The sequence below is a fragment of the Mangifera indica genome, chromosome 4 (assembly GCF_011075055.1).
Source record: "Mangifera indica cultivar Alphonso chromosome 4, CATAS_Mindica_2.1, whole genome shotgun sequence".
NCBI classification, from domain to species: Eukaryota; Viridiplantae; Streptophyta; class Magnoliopsida; order Sapindales; family Anacardiaceae; genus Mangifera; species Mangifera indica.
The window spans coordinates 9617044-9629893 of record NC_058140.1 but is presented as its reverse complement, the minus strand read 5'-3'; positions in this window follow the sequence as shown (position 1 = coordinate 9629893).

Genomic DNA, 12850 nt, shown 5'->3' with positions numbered 1-12850 from the left:
ATTAAACTTTGAAAAATGTACTTTTCTCCCCTTTCAAAGTTTCATCTCCGATGGCTTAGGGAACCGATTGACAATTGAGAAGAAGCAAAGGTCTTCTCTGATGAAGGACAATCCTTGGTTGTCCACATCTGGACGATGAAGCATAGTCTAGAACATGAAGACTGACTTTGTTGTCTTTCGTCCTGTTGTCCAGACGTGACGACAAAACATCATCCTTCATCATCTAGATGACATGACGAAGGACAATGTTGTCGCTTCTGGACGACACAACGAAGGACAATGAAATGTCATCCTTCATCGTCACATCTAAATGACTATCCTTCATTGTTCTTCATAGTTCGATTTGAAAGACTGGTGGAAAGCGTCGATCGTCAATTGGAATGATGGTGATCAGAGAAGGAAACAAACTCTAGGGGTAAAATCTAAACTTTTTAAACTTTGAGAATGAGTTAAAATGTTATTTTTTAAAACCAAGAGGTAAATGATATAAATTTTAAAGTTTTAAGGTTTATAAGTAAAATGACAATTTTACCGTTGTCCTTAATTGAAAATTTGGATGGTAATTAGTCAATTGGTGGGTTTTCAGGATTTTCATCTATCGTGGGTATAATTTTAAGATTAGACTAAAATTTAGGTGAAAAATAATTTTTTTTTTCATATTTTTAATAATAATAGTTGAGAAATAGATATTTGAATTTTTCAAAATTAATAAGTAAGACTTTGCTAATGAATTAATCCATAGGTGTGATTAAGTCTTTAGGCCAATTATTAATGGTGTATTTATGAAGGACCGACAGATTTAGGAAGTGCGTGGAGGGAGATTTATCAAAGTTTAAAATCAACTACGGCCTAACAAAAAATAAAATGGTTTTGGAGGCTAGATTTTCACACTCTATGGCCCAAATCATGAACTACTGTCGACGATAATTAATCACTTCTTTCTCTTATCGTTTATAATGCTATGAAATTTTAAAGTGTAATATTATATATATTTATTTTATATATATAAATATATATATATTTATATATTATTATATGATTAGATATTATTTTATTTTTAATTTAAAATTATTCAATCATATGATGATATATATATAAATATATATAAATTTATACATTTAAAATAAATACACATAATTTTATTGAATCTGACTAATACTATGATATTTTCCACTTTAGTTTTGTGGCATGTTGACCAAATTCTACCGTTAAAATAACAAGATTTTTCGTAATTGAAACACATCTTTATAAGCATCCCATTAATAGTAACTGGTTATTTCTCTAAATTTTGGGTATGTTATAAAATATTTAAACAAATATAAATATCAAACTCTTTATTATGCTTTTGGAATGGTTGGAAATTATTATGTTGTAATAAATATATAGCACAAAACTGACTGGACTTCACCCCATTTTATAGTATTATGAAACACTTTCGTAAATGTAATATGACACTTCTGTGTATATAATTTATAATTGCACAATACTTTATTATGTGAGGTTATTTGCCACCAAAAAATGAAGACTTTGCTGCTGCAAGTAACACTGTCCTGGAAACAATTTTGTTCAGTAAAAGTAAAATGTCGCATATTTTAAATTAGGGTTATAAATAATGGTTGGGTCAAAGAAAAAATTTGACACCTGAAAAATTGAGAACATTTAACTATTATAAAACTTCAATTTTAATTTTGACTTTATGTAACAAAATTAGGGTAATACAAGGAAGCTTCGGCTCCTAATAATTTAAAGACATTTTACTACAAATAATTTTTTTCAAACAAAATGGTTAGTAGCCAAAATGTACATGATAATTGTTGAATATTTTATGAATGATAAATTATTTATCATGGACTATATATGATTTTTGTTGCTAAAAGATATATTCCACAACCAAAATAATGTTGTTATCGAAATAATTGTTATGTAAAGTCATAATAATTTTGGTTATATTCAAAACATTCAATTGAGTACCTCTAAGTAGGCCTAATTCAAAACAATGTTTAGTTTAATAAATTAATCTGATGTTTTAGTAAGTCCATTCCACACAATAGCCCGGAAGAATTGTATAATGGAAATGACTTAAGTTCATGATATCCAGGAAAAATAATAATAACAATAAGAAACCAAACCTCATAATGAGGCCCAATAGGCCTTGATCAAATGTTAAAAAGATGAAAATAAGCACAAGAAAGTTTGATTTGCATCTTTAAAAGCTCTTTATATAAAGTGATAAAGTTACCAAGTATATTTGGTGCCATAGTTTTATTTATAATGTAATTTTAATAGTGATTAACATTTTCTGTTGGCCTTAAACACTTTTGACCCCATAGATGTATAGAAAAGTGAATTGTATGCAAATGCATAGACATATTATATATGTTAATAGGGAAATTAAATTAAATACCCATTTTCTCTATTCTTAAGCAAAAAAGCTCATTTTTCCTATTCCTAAGCAAAAATGTTCTAAATATATTTTAAAATACCAAAATTACCCTTCATTACATCTATATAAACCCTCTCACTCTCACTCTCATTATATACACTTCTCATATCACTCAAATATTCACTCTCATTATCATTTCTTTTCGATATCAATTACTGCGGGTTCGTTCGGAGGGAAGAAGTTCGTATTTTTGAATTCAAATCGAAAAACGTCAATTCGTGAGAAAAAAGTATTTATACGAATTTAAATTCAAAATTTAATTTTATTTATTAAATCTAATTCATATATCATGTAAATGAGACATTTTGATATTTGATAATAATTTAACGGTTAAATGAAATATTTAAAAAATATGGGGGCATTTTGATATTACACAATATATAAAGGATTTTAAATAACATGTTAAAAATAGATAGATATGTTTTGAAACAAGACAACATATAAGGGTGTTAAATGTAATATTATATAATTATGAGGTTAAATGAAATGTTAGAAAAATATGGGGGTATTTTGATATTAAATATTGTAATAGCATTTTAAATGAAATGTTATGAATAAATAGATACATTTTAATACAAGACAATATACAATGGTGTTAAATGAAATATTAGATAATTATAGGGGTTAGATAAAATTTTTAAAAAAATATGGGGTTTTTTTTGATAATAAACATTGTAAAACGGTTTTAAATGATATGTTATAAGTATATAGATGCATTTCTATACAAGACAATATATTAGGGTGTTATATGATACATTAGATAATTATAGGGGGTTAATTGGAATGATAAAAAAATATGAGGGTATTTTGATATTAAATATTGTATGACGGTTTTAAATAAAATGTTAAGAGTTGATAGATGCATTTTCATAGAAAACAACATGTGAGGGAGTTATATGAAATATCGCATAATTATGGGGGGTAAATGAAATATTAAAAAATTATATGGGTGTTTTGATATTAAACATTGCAAGAACGTTTTAAATGAAATGTGAGGAATAGCTAGATGCATTTTGATATAAGACAACTACAAAGATATGGGGGTTAAATGAAATGTTAGAAAAATATAAGGGTTTTTTGATATTAAACATTGTAAACTAGTTTTAAATTATATGGTATGAGTAGATAAATACATTTCCATAGAAGATAACATGTGAGGGTGTTATATGAAATGTTAGATAATTATAAAGAGTTAATTGAATATTGGAAAAATCTGAGGGCTATTTTGATATTAAACATTTTAAGATAGTTTTAAATGACATGTTATGAGTAGGTTGAGACAGTTTGGTAAATTACAAGTGGCATATATATCAACTGAATGGTTATTGTGGATTTTTCTTATAAATATTTAATTTTTCCCAAAAAATTGTTATTGTAGGATTCATAATTAAAATGGTTAGTTATGCGTCAGTTCGTTTCCAAGGAGAATAGATTCAACGTGATGACAACACAATGAAATATGTTGGAGGATGTAAATAATTCATTAAAATTCTTTTTGGAACAATATTTGTGGATTTATGCAACTTTTGGAGGAGCATTATGGTCTTGATCCAATCAAAAACTATCTTTAACTATCTATGAAGCCAAAAAAAATTGAGTTCAATTGTCCTGTACAGATCCAAAATGATAAAGATGTCGAAGTTCTTATTGATATGTCTTAATACTTTTAGGAATGTATTCCTATTTATGTTACATGTACCACGATTGTAAGACAAGAAGAAGAAGAAAAAAAATTAGTAAAGTGAAAAAAAAATATAATTTGGAAAACTTGATTGATTTCAGTAACGATGCATTGTATATTGCAAACTTATGGGCTCATGGAGAGAAAGATAGGGTTCCCGACTAGGGTGACTTTGAGGGAAACGACATGATTGATATTCCTCTTGATGAGGCAGAGTTCTAGTATATGTCACCTATTACTGGGGGTATAAATAGTTTGCAACTTGAAAATCCTATTTTGGGTGGTGAAAATTATTCTGAGTCATTTTTTGACAATGTCCCCATTGATCTGTTTAAGTGGCTTCCTGATTTTTCTCCACAGCCATCAACATCATCAAGTGGTATATGATCGATTCAAAAGGGGAATGCTATAAAGCTTGGTGATATTTTTCATAACAAACAACGCTTGAAAGATGTTGTGAATTAATTTACCTAGAGAAAATATTTCAATATAGGTTAAAAAAGTTTAACACGGGGCGATGAAAGATTATATGTGATGATGAAAAATATCGCTAGTATATATTTGCAACCAAAGCTAAAGTCAGTGAAGTCTTTCAAATCATTAAAATGAATCCAACCCATACATGTTCAGTTGATCAAATAATGTCACATCATCAACAAGCTGAGACCCGAGCTTTAGGTCAATTAATGAGATCAAAGTTTATATTGATTGATCAAATTTATCGGCCTAAAGAAATAATTGTCAACATCGTCGACCAGTTTAAAATTGACATTTTATATTCACAAGCTTGACTGGCAAGAAATTGGACTTTAAATTCACTGAGGGACTTACCGAAATAATCATTTATGTTCTTACCAGATTATTGTTATAATTTAAAGCGTACTAATCCAAAAACCATGACAGCTATTGAAACGGACGATGATCATCCATTTAAGTATTTTTTCATGGCATTGGGATATTCTATTCGTATATTTAGACAATATCTTCGACTTGTTATTTGCATTGATGCTGTTTTTCTTAAAGATAGATATCCAAGTCATTTATTCCTCACGGTGGGCTTTGATGGTAATAATCGGATATACCCTATTGGTTTTGGTGTCAGTAAAAAAGAAGATCATGACACGTGGTGTTGGTTTCTCAGGAAGGTTAAATAATGCATCCATGACATCCCTGAGTTAGCGATCATCTTGGATCAACATTATGTTATATACTTTGCAATGGTTGAAGTCTTTCCAGATGTCCACCATAGGTGTTGTTGCCATCACCTTCTGTGTAACATATGAGTAAAGTACAAACACGACTCAAAGGTAACGTGTTTAAATATGTATAAAATTTTTATTCTGTTTAACATTTCATAAATTTTGATCATAAAATTCTCATATTATTTATTACCTTTCAGGTTGTGGGTGCACATTGGAAAATCGCAAAATCATATACAGAAGTAGATTTTGAGGATATGATGTGATCTTTTGATATGATGAATCCTCAAGTTGGAGCTTATCTATGTGAGGTCAAATTTCAGCGATGAAGCAAGACACAATTTTTGAGACATCAGTATAACATAATGACAACTAATATTGTCGTCATTTAATGCCTTCATCAGACATGCACGGGGTTTGCCTATTACGATACTCGTTGATTTCATTTGGGGCACATTATAACAATAGTTTTACGAGAGGAGAAACCAGACAAGTACGTACCCAGTTATTTATAATTATCTATTTGAGCATTTTTTCTTCCCTTATGTTGGTTATTAATAGATATGTTGTTTTTTTTCCAAATTGTAGATAAATGCCCCAACTACGTTACCCCATGGATGAAGGAGAAGATTAGTCATCATATGTCAAAGTTTGCGCTCTTGGAAATTCGACCAATTACACCTCTTCGATTTCAGGTTATTGGTTTTGGTAGATACATGGGCATTGTGGACTTCAATGAAATGTCTTGTATGTGTAGAAAGTTTTAACTTTTACGTATTCTATGTAAACATGTCATTGCTGTTGCAAGACACATGAGGCTTACAAATGTCAATACATTGGTTCATCCATTCTTCCGCAATGAGTTCTACCATGCAATATATGCGGAACCTGTTAACCCTCTCAGAAACCAATTAGAATGGTTGTATGCACCAGAATAAAGAGTTATCTTGCCCCCTATTCTTGATTGTCGTTAACTGGGTTGCCCTTCCAACAAGAATCGACGTCTTTCACAAGGGAAATGTTACACCTAGGATTTATTGTTGTCAGCAACAGGGTATGTTCGAACCCAATGTAAAAGCTCAACATTGGTTCCAAGCTTCGTCTTATAGGGTTCATCCAAAAAAGGTGAAGGATCGAGATCTTGACAAGCTTTAGTTTAGTTTTATTAATTATGTGATTTATGACTATTGTTCAAATGATATATAATCGATGTATTTTGATTAATGCTTTAAATGAGTAATTGTGTTCATATATGATGTAATAAATTTATTGTGAATATTTTCTTCATGCCATATTTGTAGGAATGAACATTATTATGGTAATTATTATAATTAACTTTTTTTGATTTGTTTAATGTCTGTTTTACATGTGTATAAAGCTCAACTTATACAAATCAATAAATTATGTCATTGAACTCGAACTATATTCGAAAGATCACTTGTAGCACCATACATTAACTTATAAAATTCATGCAATTTATTGATTCAATATTATTCATAAACTAATAATATGATTAAGTCCATATAATTAATTAAAACTATCGTGCTAAAATGATATCTTGATTTATTGATTCGCTTGAAAATTCAAATGGAGTAATGCTATATTAATAATTTTCATATGTAATAATGATATTAATGTTGAAAATATTTTAATATTTCACTAATACTAGAATTTAAAGTTAATAACATCACACTAGTCTCATATAATTTTTTCTGTGACAAAATTATTTAAAAAATGAAATCAAATGCATATTTATATATAATGATAGATAATATATATCATCCGATATGTCCTATGAAGAAGGTGTGGACCATTGTCCAATGCTGTGAAACGATTGCCTAGTGATCATCTTGGTACCGACGTAATATGACCAATAAAGTATCGACATACTGAAATAGATATAAAATAGTTGAATTGTGTTAGTTATTGACGAATATATAAAACTTTTAACCAAATAATATAGTAAGTGTAACTTACATTATCAGTCAGTCACTTACACAGCTTCACGATAATTCTCTAGAAACTGTCCTTGGACTTTGGTTCGATGAAATAAACTTCAAGCTCATCGGATGCTATAGCTTTGGTGTACCACATGAGGAAAGATTCCTCATGCTCTACAGTAGGGGATGGAATGGTTTGAAGTTGTCGTTTTGCCCTCAATTTGATTGAATTTGTATATGGGGTGCGAATAAGCGAACCTTTTCGAATGACCTGACCATGTGCAGTACAAACCAACTGAAAAAACATGCAATTGTTAATTTATTATTTAATCTTAAGTAACAATTAAGATTTAATCGATTAATATTATCTTATCAATGTATGCCAGAATAGGTTGGGGGGGGGGGGGGAATCCTCTATCATAATCAAGTCAACTATTCGTATCTCTTGGATGGACTACAAAATTAATTTTATATTGTCAGTGGTCAGTGTATATGAATATATACTAATTATAATGGATATACCTAATCATGGTTTCCATCGGAAATAAACTCTGGTAAATCCTCCTCTTGTGAACTAATATCCATGACTTTTTGGCTGGAGCTAGGAATATCAGCAAGTAACCACAATTGCTTATCCTGAAAAGGAGAGAAAATATTTTAAATAAACATAATAATTTGAAAGACAAATTGATCAATGATATTTCATCAAAAAATACACTACCTCTATAGTCAGAGAAGGTATACGGGAAAAACTCTCGATCAAAAATGTCTCACGGCCAGTACCCTATATGAATGAAAAGAACAAATTGGTTAATGATATTTCATATAAAATATAATAACTAAAATTATTTTCATACCTCAGGTACGGGATCTGAAGTAACTAAAAGACCAACTGAAACACCCTCATGAGTAGGACTCTATACGAATATATAAAATAAATTAATCAATGACAATTAATTAAAAAATATAATAACAACGATAAAAGACATACTTCGGATTGGAGAGGTGATGTAACAGAAGGGTCAATCGAGACTCCCTTGTAACGACTACCCTTGGGGAATAGTAATAATAACTTGATCAGTGATATTTGATATAAAATATAATAAAAATATAATAACAACATTTAACATTAAATATCTCTAAGAAATTAAATACAGACCTTATGTGGGTGACGGGATAGAATTGACTTGTCAATAAGGGAGGTCGTCTTGACACCGTTATGCATACCCTGCACGAAGTCAATAAAGATGTTAAAGCAATAACGAAATACAATTTTTATAAGAAATAAATGAGATATGACTTTATAACTTGATCGACTGGAGCTGAGCATGTATGTGTGATGATTTTCTCCAAATGAGTTGGATAATCCTCTAATCGAGTCATCTGAGAAAACATGTTGTCACATAATCAAGTCATCTATGAAGACACTTTATCACGGAAACAAAAAATCTCATGCAAAATCATAGTGCCCCAGTATACCAATGCAACATCTACTATGGATAGAGAAGGTGATGTAGAAGGGGGACACTTCTGTGTGACAGGATAGGTAGCAGGGTCCTAAACCCTAGGAAAGTCTATGGTCTCAATGGTTGAGGGCTAAACAACTGGGGGACCTAAAGGATGTTCTATAACAGAGGGCTAAATAAGCTCCTCAAGTGTCCCCTGGTTACCGACTAGTATATCTACTGATGACATCACCAAAGAAACTTCATCTTCTATCGAGGGGGTATCGAAGACGATGAGGAGGAACACAAATCTGACATGCCTATGTACAGAAGAATCTCTACATACTATTGTCAAGCCTCCTCAATCAGTGACGGACGGAGCAGGAATATGACATCATCCTTTTCATTAAGATATATAATTAAGTATATTTGCAATATTCAATGTGTCAATTAACTCATTAATTAATGATTATATACCTGATCACCGGTGAAAATAGTATCTATATGACTCCAAGTAAAAACATCACGTGTAGGCCACTAGCAAATCCGTGGAGATACATGGATATCGACCATATCCACCCAACATGGTGTCCATTATCTTATATATCCAATACTACAATAGAACCATTAATGGTTAAGTTAAATCAGTTCGTATTTTTGTCAATTAATATATATAATCAAGAAATATAAACTTACCTGAAAAGCAAAAGGAAATCCATAAAGGTTATATTTACGCATTTCAGGCATCCAATCGAAACAGACTCTGTCACTCACCTGGGATATCAACTTGTATGTCATCTGCCACATTAGAATGCCCTAGGGATAGGAATTGAACCCATCCAAATAATTAACCAATTGAAGGTATTCGATAGATACCTTCTTTCATCGATTATTCCCCAGCAACACGATATAAAGCTAATACAACAAGGCCATCTTGATGGCATCGATATCGTCATCCCTTCATGGTCAAGCCAAAAAAACACACTCGATATCATGATATTGTACTTTTTGATAGCCCTAAAAGTAGGTATCTCTAATCCTATGTCTAGATACATGGGGAATATACGAGAAAGTGTAGTTAGCTGGCTAAATGATAGCCTCGTCATCAAGGAAAACTCGAATAGACTGAATCTCACATCAACCCTATTACCATAACTCATCTTTGACTGAGGGCCAATGTAGTTGTTACAAGAGAAAAGTATGCAACAATACTCCAGAGAACTTAATATCTGGTAGATGAAGGAGATGCCCGAAACATATCCTCTCGAACAGTCAAAGTTACTTTGGGGTTAGTGTTGACCTAATCTTGGACATGACAGTACGTTGGACACGGTATGTCACCTCTACCTAAAAGTGTTCTGACTCATCAAGAATTCGTAACTTGCCTTCAACACGTTTTCTTTTATGAGAAGTATCCTATAAAAAATTTTGAAAGTTTATAAGAATTTCATCAAAAACAGATACAAAAATGACAAATGAAAAACCAAAACTAAAATACGAAAACTCCACATTGGAATAACATAGAAAGATAAAAATTGAAAAAATGAAAAAACAAAACTGAAATTTGAAATCTATATGTTGAAATACCCTAGAATGATAAAAACTAAAAAATTGCTTGAAAATCTGAAAAGTAGAAGCTGATATATCCTAAAATAGTAAAAATCTAAAAAATGAAATTGAAATTTGAATTCTATACGTTTAAATACCCTAGAATGTCAACAATTGAAAAATTGCTCAAAAATAAAAAAAATAGAACAAAAATTCGAATTCTATATATTAAAATACCCTAAAATATTAATAATCGAAAAATCGGTTAGAAATCTAAAAAGTATGAGTTGATACATTTCAGAAATGACAAAAATCTAAAAAATAGAACTAAAATTTGAATTCTATATATTGAAATACTTTAAAATATCAACAATAAAAAAATCACTCAGAAATCTGAAAAATACAAATCGATATATCATAAAATGGCAAAAATTGATAAAATAAAATAGAAATTCGAGTTTTATACATTGAAATACCCTAAAATTTCAACAATTAAAAAATTACTCAGAAATATGGAAAGTATGATACTTTTAAGAAATGACAAAAATCTGAAAAATAGAACTGAAATTCGAATTCTATACATTGAAATACCTTAGAATATTAATAATAAAAAAATCACTTGAAAATCTGAAAAATACGAGTTGAAACTTTTTAAAAATGACAAAAATTTGAAAAATGAAACTAAAATTCGAATTTTATACGTTGAAATACTCTAGAATATCAACAATCAAAAAATCATTTAGAAATCTGAAAAGTACAAATCAATATATCTTAAAATGGTAAAAATAAAAAAAACGAAAAAGGAAATTCGAGTTTCAAACGTTGAAATACACTAGAGTGTCAACAATAAAAAAATTGCTTAAAAATTTGAAAAGTATAAGTTAATACTTTAAGAAATGACAAAAATCTGAAAAACAGAACTAAAATTTGAATTCTATACGTTGAAATACCCTAGAATGTTAATAATAAAAAAATCACTCAGTAATCTGAAAAGAATGAGTTAGTACTTTTTAGAAATGATAAAAATCTGAAAAATGAAATTGAAATTCGAATTCAATAGATTGAAATACCCTAAAATGTCAACAATAAAATAATCACTTGAAAATCTAAATAGTACGAGTCGATACTTTTTAGAAATGACAAAAATTTGAAAAATAGAACTGAAATTCCAATTCTATACGTTGAAATACCCTAAAATGTCAACAATCAAAAAGTCATTTGAAAATTTGAAAAAACATATCTGAATTTTGAAAACTATATCGTAATTACATTGTAAAACGTACCTGAGAAATCACAAAAAATAAAGAAACAGACGTCAAATTTGAAAACTATATATCGAAAAACCCTAAAACAGGAAAAACGGATATAAATTTTAAAGACTAAACGTTGAAAAACCCTAGGTACTCACAACATTTCTACTCTCAAATAGGTCAAATATTTTTTCTTAGTTCCCTTATCAATTTTCTAATCTCCTACAGACCCTACAGTTTAAAAAAAGTCAATTTCCCTCCCCAACCCACAGTTTTCATGGATCAACCTACAATATTTTGTAAAATATCACACAAACCCCCGTGGATTTTCCTCTTATGTCCTTGGCCTCAATATTTTGAAAAAACTAAATTTTCTACATCCCACGAGCATTCGTTCCTACTCATGGAAGATTTCATTCGGTCTGTGGGATCCACTGTTCCCACAAACCACATTGCTAGCATTTTTCAGGCCAAAAATTGTCATTTTAGCCTCCAATTTTAACACAAATGAAATTTACACATCCTATAACACAAAACCCCTCAAGAATTTCAACCAAAACAATCAAAACTCAAAATATTTTATGCATTGTTCAAAATCGAAACCCTAAAATTTCAAACCTCAAAATCTCCATCAAATCTTAATGATCTTAAAAATAAATTGATTCAAACAAGAGTAGGAAAGATGTACTAACCTTCTTTGCCATTTTTGATTGTCGAAAAACACGAAAAGTTGATGGAAATTCTTCGCTTGTGGAAGCCTTATGGAAGACGCGTGGGAGATGCTTTTTTCTTTGATTTCAATAGTGAATCCATGGGAAATTTCAAGGGAAGTATGTAAAAATTCTTCGTTTATATATAGGGGCAATTTTGTCATTTTACAAAAATAGGACATTTTCGCTTAATCCTAATAGTTTTGGACAATTTTGCTTAACCCCCCCTTAGTTGTAGGCATTTAATTTAATTTCCCATGTTGACATTATTTGTTAGATTTGTAATTAATTAATAAGAAAAACGAAAATATGGAAATCCTTTTATTAATTAAAATATTTTGGGATTATATCCATGAATAATTTGATTATCTTTCAACAAGATGGTTTGAAATGGAGAAAAAAGGTTTGGAAGTGATCATGATGCATCGATCAAGGGTTGCACCATAATCACTTCAACCAAACCAAACGACATAGAGAAAAAGTTCCTCTTCTAGATGCAACATTAGTTAAATCAAATGATGTTGGTTTGTTTAATTTTATTTTTCTCTATTATTTTGTCTAAGAGAAGTCGATTGATCCAACAACGTTCCTAGTTGTCGTAATGTCTTCTCCCAAATGTGATGATAATTTCAAA